The sequence below is a fragment of the Taudactylus pleione genome, unplaced genomic scaffold, assembly GCF_031769625.1.
Source record: "Taudactylus pleione unplaced genomic scaffold, aTauple2 ptg000108l, whole genome shotgun sequence".
In the NCBI taxonomy this organism is placed as follows: Eukaryota; Metazoa; Chordata; class Amphibia; order Anura; family Myobatrachidae; genus Taudactylus; species Taudactylus pleione.
The window spans coordinates 412,305-425,096 of record NW_028284510.1 but is presented as its reverse complement, the minus strand read 5'-3'; positions in this window follow the sequence as shown (position 1 = coordinate 425,096).

Here is a 12,792-nt window from a genome sequence, read left to right as displayed (position 1 = left end):
TAGTGGTCAAGCCAGCCGGCCCTTTACCTATGACACAGGCGCTACGCTTGGCACTACTTTGTTGGTGCACGTGCGACTAATGCGCACACAATTCACAAACACAAAAAAATATATTTTTTTATTTTGTTTGGAGTGCCCTTTGGGGGTTACAGCACCCTTTAACGGTCAAGCCAGCCTGCCCTTTCCCTATGACACAGGCGCACGCTTGGCACTACCTTGTTGATGCACATGCAGCTACAGCGCACACAATTCACAAAAAAAGATATTTTTTTATTTTGTTTGGAGTGCCCTTTGGGGGTTACAGCACCCTTTAGCGGTCAAGCCAGCTGGCCCTTTACCTATGGGACACAGGCGCACGCTTGGCACTGCTCCTTTGTTGATGCACGTGCAGCCACAGTGCACACAATTCACAAACACAGAAAATCAATATTTTTTTGTTTGGAGTGTACTTTGGGGGTTAGAGCACCCTTTAACGGACAAGCCAGCCGGCCTTTTACTTATGGGACACAGGCGCACGCTTGGCGCTGCTCCTTTGTTGATGCACGTGCAGCCACAGTGCACACAATTCACAAACACAGAAAATATATATTTTTTTTGTTTGGAATGTACTTTGGAGGTTACAGCACCCTTTAACGGTCAAGCCAGCCGGCCCTTTATCTAGGACACAGGCGCATGCTTGGCACTACTTTGTTGATGCACGTGCAGCTACAGCGCACACAATTCACAAACACAAAAAAATATATTTTTTTATTTTGTTTGGAGTGCCCTTTGGGGGTTACAGCACCCTTTAATGGTCAAGCAAGCCGGCCCTTTACCTATGACACAGGCGCTACGCTTGGCACTACTTTGTTGATGCACGTGCGGCTACTGCACACACAATTCACAAACACAAAAAATATATTTTTTTATTTCGTTTGGAGTGCCCTTTGGGGATTACAGCACCCTTTAATGGTCAAGCCAGCCGGCCCTTTATCTATGACACAGGCGCACGCTTGGCACTACTTTGTTGATGCACGTGCAGCTACAGCGCACACAATTCACAAACACAAAAAAATATATTTTTTTATTTTGTTTGGAGTGCCCTTTGGGGGTTACAGCACCCTTTAGCGGTCAAGCCAGCTGGCCCTTTACCTATGGGACACAGGCGCACGCTTGGCACTGCTCCTTTGTTGATGCACGTGAAGCCACAGTGCACACAATTCACAAACACAGAAAATATTTTTTTATTTTCTTTGGAGTGCCCTTTGGGGGATACAGCACCCTTTAACGGTCAAGCCAGCCGGCCCTTTATCTATGACACAGACGCTACGCTTGGCACTACTGTGTTGATGCACATGCGGCTACTGCGCACACAATTCACAAACACAAAAAAATATATTTTTTTATTTTGTTTGGAGTGCCCTTTGGGGGTTACAGCACCCTTTAACGGTCAAGCCAGCCGGCCCTTTACCTATGACACAGGCGCTACGCTTGGCACTACTTTGTTGATGCACGTGCGGCTACTGCGCACACAATTCACAAACACAAAAAATATATATTTTTATTTTGTTTGGAGTGCCCTTTGGGGGTTACAGCACCCTTTAACGGTCAAGCCAGCCGGCCCTTTATCTATGACACAGGCGCACGCTTGGCACTACTTTGTTGATGCACGTGCAGCTACAGCGCACACAATTCACAAACACAAAAAAATAAAATTTTTTATTTTGTTTGGAGTGCCTTTTGGGGGTTACAGCACCCTTTAGCGGTCAAGCAAGCTGGCCCTTTACCTATGGGACACAGGCGCACCCTTGGCACTGCTCCTTTGTTGATGCACGTGCAGCCACAGTGCACACAATTCACAAACACAGAAAATATTTTTTTATTTTCTTTGGAGTGCCCTTTGGGGGTTACAGCACCCTTTAACGGTCAAGCCAGCCGGCCCTTTATCTATGACACAGACGCTACGCTTGGCACTACTGTGTTGATGCACATGCGGCTACTGCGCACACAATTCACAAACACAAAAAAATATATTTTTTTATTTTGTTTGGAGTGCCCTTTGGGGGTTACAGCACCCTTTAACGGTCAAGCCAGCCGGCCCTTTACCTATGACACAGGTGCTACGCTTGGCACTACATTGTTGATGCACGTTCGGCTACTGCGCACACAATTCACAAACACAAAAAAATATATTTTTTTATTTTGGTTGGAGTGCCCTTTGGTAGTTGCAGCACCCTTTAGCGGTCAAGCCAGCCGCCCTTTACCTATGGGACACAGGCGCACGCTTGGCACTGCTTCTTTGTTGTTGCACGTGCAGCCACAGTGCACACAATTCACAAACACAGAAAATATTTTTTTATTTTGTTTGGAGTGTACTTTGGGGGTTACAGCACCCTTTAATGGTCAAGCCAGCCGGCCCTTTACCTATGACACAGGCGCTACGCTTGGCACTACTATGTTGATGCACGTGCGGCTACTGCGCACACAATTCACAAACACAAAAAAATATATTTTTTTATTTTGTTTGGAGTGCACTTTGGGGGTTACAGCACCCTTTAATGGTCAAGCCAGCTGGCCCTTTACCTATGACACAGGCGCTACGCTTGGCACTACATTGTTGATACACGTGCGACTACTGCGCACACAATTCAAAAACACAAAAAAATATATTTTTATATTTTGTTTGGAGTGCACTATGGGGGTTACAGCACCCTTTAATGGTCAAGCCAGCCGGCCCTTTACCTATGACACAGGCGCTATGCTTGGCACTACTTTGTTGATGTACGTGCGGCTACTGCGCACACAATTCACAAACACAAAAAAATATATATTTTTATTTTGTTTGGAGTGCCCTTTAGGGGTTACAGCACTCTTTAACGGTCAAGCCAGCCGGCCTTTTACCTATGACACAGGCGCATGCTTGGCACTACTTTGTTGATGCACGTGCAGCTACAGCGCACACAATTCACAAACACAAAAAAATATATTTTTTATTTTGTTTGGAGTGCCCTTTGGGGGTTACAGCACCCTTTAGCGGTCAAGCCAGCTGGCTCTTTACCTATGGGACACAGGCGCACTCTTGGCGCTGCTCTGTTGTTGATGCACGTGCAGCCACAGTGCACACAATTCACAAACACAGAAAATATTTTTTAATTTTGTTTGGAGTGCCCTTTGGGGGTTACAGCACCCTTTAGCGGTCAAGCCAGCTGGCCCTTTACCTATGGGACACAGGCGCACGCTTGGCACTGCTCCTTTGTTGATGCACGTGAAGCCACAGTGCACACAATTCACAAACACAGAAAATATTTTTTTATTTTCTTTGGAGTGCCCTTTGGGGGATACAGCACCCTTTAACGGTCAAGCCAGCCGGCCCTTTATCTATGACACAGACGCTACGCTTGGCACTACTGTGTTGATGCACATGCGGCTACTGCGCACACAATTCACAAACACAAAAAAATATATTTTTTTATTTTGTTTGGAGTGCCCTTTGGGGGTTACAGCACCCTTTAACGGTCAAGCCAGCCGGCCCTTTACCTATGACACAGGCGCTACGCTTGGCACTACTTTGTTGATGCACGTGCGGCTACTGCGCACACAATTCACAAACACAAAAAATATATATTTTTATTTTGTTTGGAGTGCCCTTTGGGGGTTACAGCACCCTTTAACGGTCAAGCCAGCCGGCCCTTTATCTATGACACAGGCGCACGCTTGGCACTACTTTGTTGATGCACGTGCAGCTACAGTGCACACAATTCACAAACACAAAAAAATAAAATTTTTTATTTTGTTTGGAGTGCCCTTTGGGGGTTACAGCACCCTTTAGCGGTCAAGCAAGCTGGCCCTTTACCTATGGGACACAGGCGCACCCTTGGCACTGCTCCTTTGTTGATGCACGTGCAGCCACAGTGCACACAATTCACAAACACAGAAAATATTTTTTTATTTTCTTTGGAGTGCCCTTTGGGGGTTACAGCACCCTTTAACGGTCAAGCCAGCCGGCCCTTTATCTATGACACAGACGCTACGCTTGGCACTACTGTGTTGATGCACATGCGGCTACTGCGCACACAATTCACAAACACAAAAAAATATATTTTTTTATTTTGTTTGGAGTGCCCTTTGGGGGTTACAGCACCCTTTAACGGTCAAGCCAGCCGGCCCTTTACCTATGACACAGGCGCACGCTTGGCACTACTTTGTTGATGCACGTGCAGCTACAGCGCACACATTTCATAAACAGAAAAAAATATATATTTTTATTTTGTTTGGAGTACCCTTTGGGGGTTACAGCACCCTTTAGCGGTCAAGCCAGCTGACCCTTTACCTATGGGACACAGGCGCACGGTTGGCACTGCTCCTTTGTTGCTGCACGTGCAGACACAGTGCACACAATTCACAAACACAGAAAAAATATATTTTTTTTGTTTGGAGTGTACTTTGGGGGTTACAGCACCCTTTAGTGGTCAAGCCAGCCGGCCCTTTACCTATGACACAGGCGCTACGCTTGGCACTACTTTGTTGATGCACGTGCGACTACTGCGCACACAATTCTCAAACACAAAAAAATATATTTTTTTATTTTGTTTGGAGTGCCCTTTGGGGGTTACAGCACCCTTTAACGGTCAAGCCAGCCTGCCCTTTACCTATGACACAGGCGCACACTTGGCACTACTTTGTTGATGCACATGCAGCTACAGTGCACACAATTCACAAAAAAATATATATTTTTATTTTGTTTGGAGTGCCCTTTGGGGGTTACAGCACCCTTTAGCGGTCAAGCCAGCTGGCCCTTTACCTATGGGACACAGGCGCATGCTTGGCATTGCTCCTTTGTTGATGCACGTGCAGCCACAGTGCACACAATTCACAAACACAGAAAATATATATTTTTTTGTTTGGAGTGTACTTTGGGGGTTACAGCACCCTTTAACGGACAAGCCAGCCGGCCTTTTACTTATGGGACACAGGCGCACGCTTGGCGCTGCTCCTTTGTTGATGCACGTGTGACTACTGCGCACACAATTCAAAAACACAAAAAAATATATTTTTTTATTTTGTTTGGAGTGCCCTTTAGGGGTTACAGCACCCTTTAACGGTCAAGCCAGCCGGCCCTTTATCTATGACACAGGCGCACGCTTGGCACTACTTTGTTGATGCACGTGCAGCTACAGCGCACACATTTCATAAACAGAAAAAAATATATATTTTTATTTTGTTTGGAGAGCCCTTTAGGGGTTACAGCACCCTTTAGCGGTCAAGCCAGCTGACCCTTTACCTATGGGACACAGGCGCACGGTTGGCACTGCTCCTTTGTTGCTGCACGTGCAGACACAGTGCACACAATTCACAAACACAGAAAAAATATATTTTTTTTGTTTGGAGTGTACTTTGGGGGTTACAGCACCCTTTAGTGGTCAAGCCAGCCGGCCCTTTACCTATGACACAGGCGCTACGCTTGGCACTACTTTGTTGATGCACGTGCGACTACTGCGCACACAATTCTCAAACACAAAAAAATATATTTTTTTATTTTGTTTGGAGTGCCCTTTGGGGGTTACAGCACCCTTTAACGGTCAAGCCAGCCTGCCCTTTACCTATGACACAGGCGCACGCTTGGCACTACTTTGTTGATGCACATGCAGCTACAGTGCACACAATTCACAAAAAAATATATATTTTTATTTTGTTTGGAGTGCCCTTTGGGGGTTACAGCACCCTTTAGCGGTCAAGCCAGCTGGCCCTTTACCTATGGGACACAGGCGCATGCTTGGCACTGCTCCTTTGTTGATGCACGTGCAGCCACAGTGCACACAATTCACAAACACAGAAAATATATATTTTTTTGTTTGGAGTGTACTTTGGGGGTTACAGCACCCTTTAACGGACAAGCCAGCCGGCCTTTTACTTATGGGACACAGGCGCACGCTTGGCGCTGCTCCTTTGTTGATGCACGTGCGACTACTGCGCACACAATTCAAAAACACAAAAAAATATATTTTTTTATTTTGTTTGGAGTGCCCTTTAGGGGTTACAGCACCCTTTAATGGTCAAGCCATCCGGCCCTTTATCTATGACACAGGCGCACGTTTGGCACTACTTTGTTGATGCACGTGCAGCTACAGCGCACACATTTCATAAACAGAAAAAAATATATATTTTTATTTTGTTTGGAGAGCCCTTTGGGGGTTACAGCACCCTTTAGCGGTCAAGCCAGCTGACCCTTTACCTATGGGACACAGGCGCACGGTTGGCACTGCTCCTTTGTTGCTGCACGTGCAGACACAGTGCACACAATTCACAAACACAGAAAAAATATATTTTTTTGTTTGGAGTGTACTTTGGGGGTTACAGCACCCTTTAACGGACAAGCCAGCCGGCCTTTTACTTATGGGACACAGGCGCACGCTTGGCGCTGCTCCTTTGTTGATGCACGTGCGACTACTGCGCACACAATTCAAAAACACAAAAAAATATATTTTTTTATTTTGTTTGGAGTGCCCTTTAGGGGTTACAGCACCCTTTAACGGTCAAGCCATCCGGCCCTTTATCTATGACACAGGCGCACGCTTGGCACTACTTTGTTGATGCACGTGCAGCTACAGCGCACACATTTCATAAACAGAAAAAAATATATATTTTTATTTTGTTTGGAGAGCCCTTTGGGGGTTACAGCACCCTTTAGCGGTCAAGCCAGCTGACCCTTTACCTATGGGACACAGGCGCACGGTTGGCACTGCTCCTTTGTTGCTGCACGTGCAGACACAGTGCACACAATTCACAAACACAGAAAAAATATATTTTTTTTGTTTGGAGTGTACTTTGGGGGTTACAGCACCCTTTAGTGGTTAAGCCAGCCGGCCCTTTACCTATGACACAGGCGCTACGCTTGGCACTACTTTGTTGATGCACGTGCGACTACTGCGCACACAATTCTCAAACACAAAAAAATATATTTTTTTATTTTGTTTGGAGTGCCCTTTGGGGGTTACAGCACCCTTTAACGGTCAAGCCAGCCTGCCCTTTACCTATGACACAGGCGCACGCTTGGCACTACTTTGTTGATGCACATGCAGCTACAGTGCACACAATTCACAAAAAAATATATATTTTTATTTTGTTTGGAGTGCCCTTTGGGGGTTACAGCACCCTTTAGCGGTCAAGCCAGCTGGCCCTTTACCTATGGGACACAGGCGCATGCTTGGCACTGCTCCTTTGTTGATGCACGTGCAGCCACAGTGCACACAATTCACAAACACAGAAAATATATATTTTTTTGTTTGGAGTGTACTTTGGGGGTTACAGCACCCTTTAACGGACAAGCCAGCCGGCCTTTTACTTATGGGACACAGGCGCACGCTTGGCGCTGCTCCTTTGTTGATGCACGTGCAGCCACAGTGCACACAATTCACAAACACAGAAAATATATATTTTTTTGTTTGGAGTGCCCTTTTGGGGTTACAGCACCCTTTAGCGGTCAAGCCAGCTGGCCCTTTACCTATGGGACACAGGCGCACGCTTGGCACTGCTCCTTTGTTGCTGCTCGTGCAGCCACAGTGCACACAATTCACAAACACAGAAAATATATATTTTTTTGTTTGGAGTGTACTTTGGGGGTTACAGCACCCTTTAACGGACAAGCCAGCCGGCCTTTTACTTATGGGACACAGGCGCACGCTTGGCGCTGCTCCTTTGTTGATGCACGTGCAGCCACAGTGCACACAATTCACAAACACAGAAAATATATATTTTTTTGTTTGGAGTGCCCTTTTGGGGTTACAGCACCCTTTAGCGGTCAAGCCAGCTGGCCCTTTACCTATGGGACACAGGCGCACGCTTGGCACTGCTCCTTTGTTGCTGCTCGTGCAGCCACAGTGCACACAATTCACAAACACAGAAAAAATATATTTTTTTTGTTTGGAGTGTACTTTGGGGGTTACAGCACCCTTTAGTGGTCAAGCCAGCCGGCCCTTTACCTATGACACAGGCGATACGCTTGGCACTACTTTGTTGATGCACGTGCGACTACTGCGCACACAATTCACAAACACAAAAAAATATATTTTTTTATTTTGTTTGGAGTGCCCTTTGGGGATTACAGCACCCTTTAACGGTCAAGCCAGCCTGCCCTTTACCTATGACACAGGCGCACGCTTGGCACTACTTTGTTGATGCACATGCAGCTACAGTGCACACAATTCACAAAAAAATATATATTTTTATTTTGTTTGGAGTGCCCTTTGGGGGTTACAGCACCCTTTAGCGGTCAAGCCAGCTGGCCCTTTACCTATGGGACACAGGCGCATGCTTGGCACTGCTCCTTTGTTGATGCACGTGCAGCCACAGTGCACACAATTCACAAACACAGAAAATATATATTTTTTTTGTTTGGAGTGTACTTTGGGGGTTACAGCACCCTTTAGTGGTCAAGCCAGCCGGCCCTTTACCTATGACACAGGCGCTACGCTTGGCACTACTTTGTTGGTGCACGTGCGACTAATGCGCACACAATTCACAAACACAAAAAAATATATTTTTTTATTTTGTTTGGAGTGCCCTTTGGGGGTTACAGCACCCTTTAACGGTCAAGCCAGCCTGCCCTTTCCCTATGACACAGGCGCACGCTTGGCACTACCTTGTTGATGCACATGCAGCTACAGCGCACACAATTCACAAAAAAAGATATTTTTTTATTTTGTTTGGAGTGCCCTTTGGGGGTTACAGCACCCTTTAGCGGTCAAGCCAGCTGGCCCTTTACCTATGGGACACAGGCGCACGCTTGGCACTGCTCCTTTGTTGATGCACGTGCAGCCACAGTGCACACAATTCACAAACACAGAAAATCAATATTTTTTTGTTTGGAGTGTACTTTGGGGGTTAGAGCACCCTTTAACGGACAAGCCAGCCGGCCTTTTACTTATGGGACACAGGCGCACGCTTGGCGCTGCTCCTTTGTTGATGCACGTGCAGCCACAGTGCACACAATTCACAAACACAGAAAATATATATTTTTTTTGTTTGGAATGTACTTTGGAGGTTACAGCACCCTTTAACGGTCAAGCCAGCCGGCCCTTTATCTAGGACACAGGCGCATGCTTGGCACTACTTTGTTGATGCACGTGCAGCTACAGCGCACACAATTCACAAACACAAAAAAATATATTTTTTTATTTTGTTTGGAGTGCCCTTTGGGGGTTACAGCACCCTTTAATGGTCAAGCAAGCCGGCCCTTTACCTATGACACAGGCGCTACGCTTGGCACTACTTTGTTGATGCACGTGCGGCTACTGCACACACAATTCACAAACACAAAAAATATATTTTTTTATTTCGTTTGGAGTGCCCTTTGGGGATTACAGCACCCTTTAATGGTCAAGCCAGCCGGCCCTTTATCTATGACACAGGCGCACGCTTGGCACTACTTTGTTGATGCACGTGCAGCTACAGCGCACACAATTCACAAACACAAAAAAATATATTTTTTTATTTTGTTTGGAGTGCCCTTTGGGGGTTACAGCACCCTTTAGCGGTCAAGCCAGCTGGCCCTTTACCTATGGGACACAGGCGCACGCTTGGCACTGCTCCTTTGTTGATGCACGTGAAGCCACAGTGCACACAATTCACAAACACAGAAAATATTTTTTTATTTTCTTTGGAGTGCCCTTTGGGGGATACAGCACCCTTTAACGGTCAAGCCAGCCGGCCCTTTATCTATGACACAGACGCTACGCTTGGCACTACTGTGTTGATGCACATGCGGCTACTGCGCACACAATTCACAAACACAAAAAAATATATTTTTTTATTTTGTTTGGAGTGCCCTTTGGGGGTTACAGCACCCTTTAACGGTCAAGCCAGCCGGCCCTTTACCTATGACACAGGCGCTACGCTTGGCACTACTTTGTTGATGCACGTGCGGCTACTGCGCACACAATTCACAAACACAAAAAATATATATTTTTATTTTGTTTGGAGTGCCCTTTGGGGGTTACAGCACCCTTTAACGGTCAAGCCAGCCGGCCCTTTATCTATGACACAGGCGCACGCTTGGCACTACTTTGTTGATGCACGTGCAGCTACAGCGCACACAATTCACAAACACAAAAAAATAAAATTTTTTATTTTGTTTGGAGTGCCTTTTGGGGGTTACAGCACCCTTTAGCGGTCAAGCAAGCTGGCCCTTTACCTATGGGACACAGGCGCACCCTTGGCACTGCTCCTTTGTTGATGCACGTGCAGCCACAGTGCACACAATTCACAAACACAGAAAATATTTTTTTATTTTCTTTGGAGTGCCCTTTGGGGGTTACAGCACCCTTTAACGGTCAAGCCAGCCGGCCCTTTATCTATGACACAGACGCTACGCTTGGCACTACTGTGTTGATGCACATGCGGCTACTGCGCACACAATTCACAAACACAAAAAAATATATTTTTTTATTTTGTTTGGAGTGCCCTTTGGGGGTTACAGCACCCTTTAACGGTCAAGCCAGCCGGCCCTTTACCTATGACACAGGTGCTACGCTTGGCACTACATTGTTGATGCACGTTCGGCTACTGCGCACACAATTCACAAACACAAAAAAATATATTTTTTTATTTTGGTTGGAGTGCCCTTTGGTAGTTGCAGCACCCTTTAGCGGTCAAGCCAGCCGCCCTTTACCTATGGGACACAGGCGCACGCTTGGCACTGCTTCTTTGTTGTTGCACGTGCAGCCACAGTGCACACAATTCACAAACACAGAAAATATTTTTTTATTTTGTTTGGAGTGTACTTTGGGGGTTACAGCACCCTTTAATGGTCAAGCCAGCCGGCCCTTTACCTATGACACAGGCGCTACGCTTGGCACTACTATGTTGATGCACGTGCGGCTACTGCGCACACAATTCACAAACACAAAAAAATATATTTTTTTATTTTGTTTGGAGTGCACTTTGGGGGTTACAGCACCCTTTAATGGTCAAGCCAGCTGGCCCTTTACCTATGACACAGGCGCTACGCTTGGCACTACATTGTTGATACACGTGCGACTACTGCGCACACAATTCAAAAACACAAAAAAATATATTTTTATATTTTGTTTGGAGTGCACTATGGGGGTTACAGCACCCTTTAATGGTCAAGCCAGCCGGCCCTTTACCTATGACACAGGCGCTATGCTTGGCACTACTTTGTTGATGTACGTGCGGCTACTGCGCACACAATTCACAAACACAAAAAAATATATATTTTTATTTTGTTTGGAGTGCCCTTTAGGGGTTACAGCACTCTTTAACGGTCAAGCCAGCCGGCCTTTTACCTATGACACAGGCGCATGCTTGGCACTACTTTGTTGATGCACGTGCAGCTACAGCGCACACAATTCACAAACACAAAAAAATATATTTTTTATTTTGTTTGGAGTGCCCTTTGGGGGTTACAGCACCCTTTAGCGGTCAAGCCAGCTGGCTCTTTACCTATGGGACACAGGCGCACTCTTGGCGCTGCTCTGTTGTTGATGCACGTGCAGCCACAGTGCACACAATTCACAAACACAGAAAATATTTTTTAATTTTGTTTGGAGTGCCCTTTGGGGGTTACAGCACCCTTTAGCGGTCAAGCCAGCTGGCCCTTTACCTATGGGACACAGGCGCACGCTTGGCACTGCTCCTTTGTTGATGCACGTGAAGCCACAGTGCACACAATTCACAAACACAGAAAATATTTTTTTATTTTCTTTGGAGTGCCCTTTGGGGGATACAGCACCCTTTAACGGTCAAGCCAGCCGGCCCTTTATCTATGACACAGACGCTACGCTTGGCACTACTGTGTTGATGCACATGCGGCTACTGCGCACACAATTCACAAACACAAAAAAATATATTTTTTTATTTTGTTTGGAGTGCCCTTTGGGGGTTACAGCACCCTTTAACGGTCAAGCCAGCCGGCCCTTTACCTATGACACAGGCGCTACGCTTGGCACTACTTTGTTGATGCACGTGCGGCTACTGCGCACACAATTCACAAACACAAAAAATATATATTTTTATTTTGTTTGGAGTGCCCTTTGGGGGTTACAGCACCCTTTAACGGTCAAGCCAGCCGGCCCTTTATCTATGACACAGGCGCACGCTTGGCACTACTTTGTTGATGCACGTGCAGCTACAGTGCACACAATTCACAAACACAAAAAAATAAAAATTTTTATTTTGTTTGGAGTGCCCTTTGGGGGTTACAGCACCCTTTAGCGGTCAAGCAAGCTGGCCCTTTACCTATGGGACACAGGCGCACCCTTGGCACTGCTCCTTTGTTGATGCACGTGCAGCCACAGTGCACACAATTCACAAACACAGAAAATATTTTTTTATTTTCTTTGGAGTGCCCTTTGGGGGTTACAGCACCCTTTAACGGTCAAGCCAGCCGGCCCTTTATCTATGACACAGACGCTACGCTTGGCACTACTGTGTTGATGCACATGCGGCTACTGCGCACACAATTCACAAACACAAAAAAATATATTTTTTTATTTTGTTTGGAGTGCCCTTTGGGGGTTACAGCACCCTTTAACGGTCAAGCCAGCCGGCCCTTTACCTATGACACAGGTGCTACGCTTGGCACTACATTGTTGATGCACGTTCGGCTACTGCGCACACAATTCACAAACACAAAAAAATATATTTTTTTATTTTGGTTGGAGTGCCCTTTGGTAGTTGCAGCACCCTTTAGCGGTCAAGCCAGCCGCCCTTTACCTATGGGACACAGGCGCACGCTTGGCACTGCTTCTTTGTTGTTGCACGTGCAGCCACAGTGCACACAATTCACAAACACAG